Raw genomic sequence first — 10,135 nt, forward strand, 5'->3', positions numbered from 1 at the left:
AGCGGTTTGGCGCCTGCCTTTGGCCCAGGGCGCGATCCTGGAGACCCGGGATCGAATCCCACGTCGGGCTCCCGGTGCATGGAGCCTGCTTCTCTCTCTGCCTGTGTCTCTGCCTCTCTCTCTTTCTCTGTGTGACTATCATAAATAAATAAAAATTTTTAAAAAGTCCATATTTAAAAAAAAAAGAACTGAACTTGTTGGGATATTCTGAGAAATAACACATATGAAACCCTTAATACAAGAACCATTTGGTAAACATTGGCCATTATTTCCAAACTCAGCTCTACTTTGAAAATCCAATGATGGCTATTCCAACACTCAACTGCTCTTCTAATGCCTCTCCTAAATCCTGACTTTTTTTTTTTTTTTATTCATGAGAGACACAGAGGGAGAGACACAGGCAGAGGGAGAAGCAGGTTCCCTGAGGGGAGCCTGGTGGGGGTCTCGATCCAGACCCGGGATCCCGCCCTGAGCTGAAGGCAGACGCTCAACCACTGAGCCACCCAGGCGCCCCATGATTTTTTTTTTTAACTCTGTTAGTTTCCACTGTATTTCCATGAATGATGGAATTTCCATGTTTTTTAGTCAAAGAAGGCCGATCCTTGCCCATAAAGAAAGAGGTAATGGCTTTGAGCAGAGTTACTCATAAAAGTTTTGTCTTGAAATTGGTTCAAACATTCATTTATTCACAATTTAAGAACTTGTACTCATTCAATCGGGGCCAGTGATGGCAGGGGTGTTGGGGGAGGAGTCAGGAAAGTCAAAGCCTGCCTAGGGTTTTTTCCTCTTTACACTTTACCTGCTGCCTGCTTGCAGATAAAGCTAGGATTTGTGATGCTAAACCTTTGATACAATCAGTGTTTGGAAGTTGCTACCCCCAACTTATAATTTACTTTCATGGACTCTAGAATTATCTTCAGCATTTTTGACGTTGCTGATTATAGATGACCTCAAGCAAAAAAAAGTCCCTCCTGTATCAGCCAGAGCCTGACAGGGAGGTGGGGGCAGAGTCAGTACCTCCAAATATTTCACTGTTATTTCCAGGCCCCTCACAAGCATTCTTCATCCAGGTCTCAGCCTTAATACACAGCTGCCTGCCTGGTGAACCTTAAGGAAAATGGGGTCATCAGAGACAGGGGTTGGGTGGGGGGAGTGCCTCTGTCAGCTTGGCCTGGTAAGGTTACGTAGCAGCCCATCAGACGTGGCCATGATGGCTCAAGGAGGGAGAGCCATCCTTGTCTCCCTTAAGTCAGGGTTGGAGCTAGCCTGGAAAGCCAGCTGTGGAGGCAGAAACCACCCTGGGAACTGGAGGGCAGCCCCATCCGCCGTCTGCAGCATTGCCCCATCAGGCGGCAGCATCCTTACACAGAAGGTACTGGTGGCTTTGAAATCTAAGTTCAAATACTCCCTTGCTGGCTCCTAATGATGTGAGCCCGGCAGTTTAACCTGTCACAGTCCCTGGTGTTCAACATGGTTGGAGATCCACCCTGTGTTCCTCAGGGACTCTACTGTGCTCCGGGACTGCACAGTAGTTAGCTGTTTACATTCACCCTCCCCAGTATACCATGAGTTCCTTGAGGTCGTGTCATACATCTTGTAGCCCCAGGCTCTGTCATAGTCCCTGTCATCATGTTTAATGAATTGAGTACAGAAAATACCAGTAGTCCTTAGAGGCCTGGCAGTAACAAGCCTTACTATGTGCCCTATACTGTACATCCTCTTGTGAGCATGCTATCTTTGAGAGCAAATCGAACAAACGGAAGCATTAATACAAGAACATTTACCAAGGATTAGGTGTGTTAAAAACAAGAGTCCAAAAGAGCTAAAAGATAATACATATAATCTAATGATTATATCCCTAGAATAACTGTGTTATAAATGAAAGGCAATAGTTTACCAGTTATTTTGCAATCTTAGGGATAAAAACCTGGTAAGAACCACGTTCCACAATGCTTATGTTAAAATTTGAATTTTGGCCTAAAATTAAAATCTTACATTTGACACGACCATACAAAAACTGGGTATGAACTTTTGGTCCCTAAAAAGAACATTGCTCTTGGATTATAGCTTTGCTGAGTGTTTGCAGAGTAACACTGTTCCTCACTTCCGATTTTCCTTCCATATGGAGGCACCTTCCATTAGAGTCCTGACCTTGCTGTGCCCTTTTACTCCTCTCCAGAGCAAGGAAGAGTGAAAGAAGGGAATTTTAAAATGCCCTCCTCTGGAAGTATATGAACATTCTGCTTTGTCCTTCCATGCCATGGTTTGTAAGAACAGGCCCTGTGGGAGAGCTTACAGTGGTGCAGTGACGGCAAAGCCTGTCTGGGGTGCAGCATCGGGAAGCCCGTTGTTGCCATAGGTTTAAGCCGTGTTCTTTAACATCAGTTTTATCAGAAATGATGGTGACACTTTTATCTTCATCTGCCTGAATGCCTACTTCTAAGTTGTTTAGAAACATAGTGGAGAACAGTTAGGTCTACTGGGCTTCCACAAACCCCAACATGAAATGTTTGTTTGTTAAATAGTATGGAAGGTTTATAAATGTGGTTGCTCTTTGGAATCCCAACCAAAAAGGAGGACATTCTCTGACCATTCTGAATAAACCCACCATAACATACCTTCTGTTTATACAGTCTTTTTCTACCATGGAGTATAGACATCTAAAACCTTTTTTTTTTTTTTTAAGATTTATTTTACTTTTAAGTGCTTTTCTTGGATGTCAGACTGGTGTTTTATTTTTATTTGACATCATGCTAAATGGGCAACACAGAATCTACTATGCTTTCTATATAAGCAACAACCAATTATAACAGAAGACAAGATCTTACAATAGCACAATTTCACTCAAAAAATACATATGAATAAACTAAAGGAAACATTAACACTTATACAAAAAAAGCTTTATGAAGGTGTTGAAGAATGTAAATGAAGACATGAATATCTATGGAAAGATATGTGTTTATATGAGAAGATTCAGAGTTATAAAGATGTCAGTGTTTCCCATATCCAACCACATATAATGCAATTTCAATAAACATGAAGGAAATATTATTTCAGGTAATGAGGCTAATTCTAAAGTTCCTATGGAAAAGTGATCGTGCAAGGAAAACGAGAAAAAAACATAAAAGTTAATAAAGGGATGAGTCCTACTATGTAGCAAAATACATTATAAATTATATTAATTAAAACTAATACTAGCACATGAGCAGTTGGATAGTTGAGTAGAACAGAATAGAGTCCACAAATAGTCTATATTAGTTAAAATAAAGATATCTAGTTTAAGGAAAAGGAAAAACAAAATGGCTCATACAAAACATTTTTTCTCATTTGGATAAAATCCAAAACAGGTGTTTCTGCTTGGCAGGCTCTCCTGCAAGCAAGGATTCTGGGATCGTGCTCCTTGCATCTGTAGCTCTGCCATTCTGGACACGTGGCTCCCGGAGTTTTCCTGGAGGATATCTCTATGCCATCTAGCAGAAGGCTAGGAGGATGGACGGTCACATGCAGAACATTTTAGGTACGAAGTCCATCATTTCCTAACTTCATGGGAAGTTAGGAATCACCCTGTTGTGTGCCCCAAAAGAGGAGGGAGAAGGTTTGGTGAATACCCAACATTCTCTCCCATAAGACCCAAGAACATACTGGAGCATAATTCGTCAGGCTGGCCTTTTATATCAGTGGGGAAAGATAAAATATGCAAAAACTGATGCCAAAGAACTGGACAGCTGGCTCAAAAAAAAAAAAAAAACGATGAAGTCAGATTCCCAATTAACTCCTTACAATAAAATAAAATCGGATTAAATTTGAACAAAAAGGAGCAAAGGAGGGAGGGAAGAAAAGTATTAGAAAATACAGGAGAAAAAGGCCTTTTTCTAAATCAGCATGCCAGCCCAGAAGATACAGAGAAATACTCGGTGAGGTTTGTGCAGTGCTCACCTAAATACAACCATGCCAAGGCTCACAATCCTATTTCTTCCTTTCCGACTCTCACATTAGGGGAGGACACCTGCTCTGGCTGTGCATTAGGTTTCTGTGTGGCTCGGACATTTTTATGATTGTCTTTTGAGGCTCATACTCAGCAGAGTCTGCCCTCCTGCTCAAGAGATGAGGGCCTAATAAATTAAATTTGGTTTTGAAAGCCTTCTAGCTTTCTTGGCATGCCCCGAGTTGATCGTTGACTGACCTGCATCATTCTCCAAGGCTTCCAGGAATGTTAACAGAAGTCAGCCTCCTGCACAGCCCTTACTAATTACCATTGCCCCATGTGGTTCAAGAGCAATAACTACTCCATAGCCCAGTCTGTCCACCTCGTCCCAAACAACCACAATAGCACGATGTACTTAGTAAATGCGCTGCTACAGCATGCCACACATGATCACAACCCCCGTTAAACCCACAGTGAGATTCCTGTTGCTCCTTGACCAGGGAGTCAACAAATTCTCCAGTCGTATTCTTGAGTGTCAACTTTCTAAGACCAAACCTGGAACCACCTATTTTAGTTTGGGTCCTCCCAAAGCAGGTATCGAGACAAGGATTTGAGTGCATGTGGTTTATTTGAAAGGCAATATCAAGACATGAGGGAGTAGGGAAAGTAAGTCAGGAAGGTGGAAAAGTTAGTAAAAGATATACCAGTGAGGGTAGTCATCAAGAGTTCGACTCCGCTCAGGAATCGGCGAGAGTATGGCTTAGAATTGCCAGCCGAGGGAAAGGGAAGCTTGCCCATTGATCCACTGGTTCCTAGTGCTCATATGTTGAAGGCTGCCTCTAAGAACCTGACTTGCTGGTACTTTCCAGCCACCACGGGAGGCCCACCCTTGCATAAGCTAAGCAAACTCCTGTGGCGCCACACAAGGGTTCAGGAAGAGAAGCAGAAAAATCCAGACACAAGTTAGGTGGTCAGAATGTGCCAGAACTGCCCTCTACGGCCGCAGGTAAAGTTGGTGGGACTTCAGCAGCATCTGCTACAAAAAAAGAATTCAGATGCCCGTTCTCTCTATTTCTTTCAGGCAATTTTAAACAGCATTTAAAATAGGTGGCATTGCTGAAGGCATGGAAAAAGAGCATGCTTGTATACTGTTGTCGAGAACGCGTATGGGACAGCCTCCATGAAGGCAGTTTGAGAGCAGCTATCAACAGTGAAGATACATATCCTTTTTGATCCAGGTTTTAGGAATTTCAGTCCTAGGAACTGATCCTGCAGATATCTGTGCACAGACTTGCATACGAGGATTTTCAACTGTCGTAGTCAAAGATTGGGCAAAGGGCTCCTAGGCAGGACACAGGAAATTACTGTACATCCATACAGTGTCACCCATGAGTAGAAGGGTCCCCTCTGGGTACTGATATTGAACAACTATTGGGAGGGAGCAGAAAATATAAAATGATTAACAGTGTATACAGTATACTATCACACTGTGCACATGGGGAAAGGGAAGTGTGGGTATTTCTCCATGCTGTGGATTTTATTCTTTACATGACTTTTCTGTCATTCCTAGAGATTTGGGATACAGATGGAGGCTCCAGGGTAGGATTAGTCTACCAAATGATAGACTGTGAAAACGAATATGATGAAAACTGGCAAATAATAACAGAGTTCAACAAGTGACTAGATTGTAGCTAAACATCCAGCCCCAACTCGAGTGCTCAGTAGCCACATGTGGCCTGAGGCCACTGTACTGGACATCACAGATACAGAATGCTTCCATTATTCCAAAAGGTTCTGTTGATGTCTAGCCTGTTAATATCTCCAACCTTCCTCATCAAGGAGGGTCTATAAATCAGCATCAGCATGGATCCCTGGGTGGGTCAGCAGTTTAGAGCCTACCTTTGGCCCAGGGCGTGAAACTGGAGTCCTGGGATCGAGTCCCACGTCGGGCTCCCTGCATGGAGCCTGCTTCTCCCTCTGCCTGTGTCTCTGCCTCTGTGTGTGTGTGTGTCTCTCATGAATAAATAAATAAAATCCTTAAAAAAAAATAATAAATCAGCATCAGGATCACCTGGGAGCTTGTTAGAAATACAGAGCCCTGGGTCCCTCCCTAGACTTGCTAGACCAAAATCTGCATTTCAACAAGATTCCTTTTTAATTTTTATGCCTAGTAGAGCTTAAAAGCTCTACCCTAGTCATTAATAATATTAGCATCATTATCACCAGTGTTGAGAAGCTCTTTTAGCTATTCTTCCCTTTGCACCTGATGAGGACTTTTCGTGTGCGCCCGCGCACATTTCATTTTATTGTAACAAAGCAACTTTTTAAAACACTTCTAACATTTAAAACTGAGTATCGGGTTCCCTGGGTGGCGCAGCGGTTTGGCGCCTGCCTTTGGCCCAGGGCGCGATCCTGGAGACCCGGAATCGAATCCCACGTCGGGCTCCCGGTGCATGGAGCCTGCTTCTCCCTCTGCCTGTGTCTCTGCCTCTCTCTCTCTCTCTCTCTCTCTCTCTCTCTCTCTCTCTGTGACTATCATAAGTAAATAAAAATTAAAAAAAAATTAAAAAAAAAAAACTGAGTATCATCATCTTTCCTTTCTAGTGAAACAAAAAGATTTAAAAATAAACAGGAATGAAATTACAAGAGAAAATGTCAATTCCAAATAAGACCCTACAGGTTCTGCTGATTCTCTGCTGGAGTGGCCGGGTGCAAGTCATCAGGAGAGAATTTTATTTTTAAAGTGTCATCTTAAACTGCAAGAATGTCCACTAAACATCACAATTAAACATGCCAAGGGAGAAGTCTTCTTGTCAGAATGCCCATTCAAACATCTCAAACCCACCCTTTGCTGACCTTAATGAAGACTTTCATTAATAAAAGTTGAGCCATCACCCACTAATTATCAAGCAGTAGCATCTTGGCTTGAATTTCCTTAATTAGATGAGTTTGAATTGTTTTTATTGTATTTTATTTTATAGATTTTATTTATTTATTCATGAGACACAGAGAAGCAGAGAGATAGGCAGAGGGAGAAGCAGGCTCCATGCAGGGATCCCGATGCAGGGCTCGATACCAGGACCCTGAGATCACGACCTGAGCCAAAGGCAGACACTCAACTGCTGAGCCACCCAGGCGTCCCAAGTTTGAATAATTTTAGATGTTTATGGGATGAATTGGTTTTTATTAAAAAAAAGGAGGTAAAGAAATGTACACAGATTCACTGTTTATTCCAACAGGATAGCTTTCCAATTGCAAGATGTTATAAACAGCTTTTGGAAAAAATACAGTAAATGGTTATGTTGTGTATATAACAAATAGTACATGGGTACTTGGCTCAGAATGAAGTTTCCAATAACAGTCTCACATACAAAATCAAAAGTGTGCTTTTTTGAAAATTTAGATGGAATTGAAGTTGATACCCTCTTAAAATGTGTTAGAGAAAAAAAATAAAATGTGTTAGAAGACTCAAAAAGTAATAATAAAACCACTGATAGAAGTGTTTTTGCAAAAGCCTTATCTTCTGCAAACTAGCACACTAAAAATACAGGGTGTATGGGTGGGGAGGAGAAGTGTTGAAGCAGGACCTCAAAGCCTCTACACCTCTCTAACAAAATGATTTTTTAAAGGGTTATAATCCAGTATGAATTATTGGTATAGTAAGAAATGACAAATACTTAATAAAGAAAGACCACACTAAGATTAGAATCTTACCCTTAAAAGGGGGGGGCGAGAGTGGTTTTATAGAAGGAAACAGAATGAGTGGGGCTTCCAGGATGTGGCAACAAAAGCAAAATGCACAAAGATGGTGAAAACTGAGTATTAAACAAATCAAAAATAGAGCCTATCACCAAATTGAGCCAAAAAGAAGAGGCAGTGAAAGGGGGGGGAAAGCAAAGTATAGAAAAGTATAGTATGTTTGTTACCCTCCACATAAGAAAGGAGATATGAGAAAATACACCTGCATTTTATATACATGATATATATGAAAGATACATCAGAAACTGAAGGGAAGTGACTGGTAACCTACATGGTGTGGGTACAAAGGGGTGAAGAGTGGAATTAGAAGATAGTGAGACTCCTCTGAGTGAATATACCTAGTGTGTAGCTTTGACTCAGAGCTGGAGTAATGTTTCACATATCCAAAACACAAATTATTAAAAAATCAACCAGGACAGGAAAATAACCCAAAAAGGAATACAAATAGTAACAAATTAAACACATTAAAAATGGCTAACATATTCATACTGAAAGAGATGGGGAAGAAAAGAATTAACCTAAGTAACTTTGGAAAACATATTAACTGGATACTGAAATGCTAAAGACTGAAAGAACACATACTGGGACCCCTGGGTGGCTCAGCGGTTGAGCATCTGCCTTTGGCTCAGGGTGCTGCACTGAGATGGACATATTGCCTTTGTGGTAATCCTGCTAGAAATGCAAAATCCCAGTCTAATCATGAGAAAACAGATGAACCCAAGTTGTAAGACATTCCACAAGGCAACTATCAAGATCAAGAAAACAAGGTCTGCACTTGGTTTAATAGTACTTGCCGATGCTATTCTTCTGGTTTGGGTGATTGTATAATAGTTACGAAATTGTGAAAATCAGAGGAAGTCAGAAAAAAGGCGTATGTGAACTCTTTGGACTATTTCTGCAACTTTCCTCCAAGTGAAAAATTACTTCAAAAGAAAAAAAAAAGAACATGTGAGAAGGGGCATTGTTTTTAATACTCTACATCTTTGTATTTACTGTATTCAATCATGCTAGTATTCTTGCATCTCGCTGCTCTACTTGGTGGCACAAAATATTACATGCTGGGAAATTTTGCGGGTGAACCAATATAGTTTCCATGGCATACTGACCTCATTTCCCTACTTTCCAGTCTCATATGAGTTAATCCACCTTAAAGGATTGTAGCAGAATAGGCTATGTTGAAGTTGCATCTGAAATGTTTGATTAAAATGGAATCATGGGAACACCTGGCTGGCTCAGCAGTTGAGCATCTGCCTTTGGCTCACGTTGTGATCCCAGAGTTCGGGGATCTAGTGCTGCATCGGGTTCCTGCAGGGAGCCTGCTTCTCCCTCTGCCTATGTCTCTGCCTCTCTCTGTGTGTCTCTCATGAATCAATCAATCAGTCTTTTTAAAATAAAATAAATTAAATTAAAATAAATAAAATGGAATCATGAAGCATAACAGTGGGGGAAAACAGTATTTAAACTTCAATACAGGACTGCAATAGCCAAAACAATTCTGGGAAAGAATATGGAAGGCTCATGCTTCCTGATTTCAAAACTTACTACAAAGCTAGAGTTATCAAAACCGTGATACTGGCACAAAATGAATTTATAGACCAAAGGAATAGAATAGAGAACTCAGGGGGGAAAACCCAAGCAAAAGTGGTCAATTGATTTTTAACAAGACATTAACATTAAATGGTGAAAGAGCAATCTTCTCAAAAAAATGCTGCTGAGAAAACTGGATATCCACATATAAAAGAATGAAGCTGGGGATCCCTGGGTGGCACAGCAGTTTAGCTCCTGCCTTTGGCCCAGGGCGCGATCCTGGAGACCTGGGATCGAATCCCACATCGGGCTTCCTGCATGGAGCCTGCTTCTCCTTCTGCCTGTGTCTCTGCCTCTCTCTCTCTCTCTCTCTCTGTGTGTGACAATCATGAATAAATAAATAAAATCTTAAAAAAAAAAAAGAATGAAGCTGGACCCTTACCTTATACCACACACAAAAATTAACTCAAAATAGATCAAAGACCTAAGCTTAAAAACTAGAACTATAAAACTCTTAGATGAAAACATAGGAGAAAATCTTCAGGATGTCGGATTTGGCAATAACATCTTAATATGACATCAAAAGCATAGGCAACAAAGGAAAAACAGATAATATTGTACTTTGTCAAAATTAAAAACTTTTGCGCATCAAAGAACATGATCAAGGAAGTGAAAAAGACAGTCCAATGAATAGAAGAAAATATTTGCAAATCATATATCTGATAAAGGATTAATATCTAGAATATAAAAATAATTCTCTAAAGAAGATATACAACTAGCCAATAAACACATGAAAAGATGCTCAATATCATTCATCATTAGGGAAATGCAAATCAAAACCATACTAAGATAGCACTTCACACCCCTTAATGGCTACTATTTTTTTAGAAAAGGAAAATAGATGTTGGCAAGGCTTTGGAAATT

This window comes from Nyctereutes procyonoides, unplaced genomic scaffold (assembly GCF_905146905.1).
Source record: "Nyctereutes procyonoides isolate TBG_1078 unplaced genomic scaffold, NYPRO_anot_genome, whole genome shotgun sequence".
NCBI classification, from domain to species: Eukaryota; Metazoa; Chordata; class Mammalia; order Carnivora; family Canidae; genus Nyctereutes; species Nyctereutes procyonoides.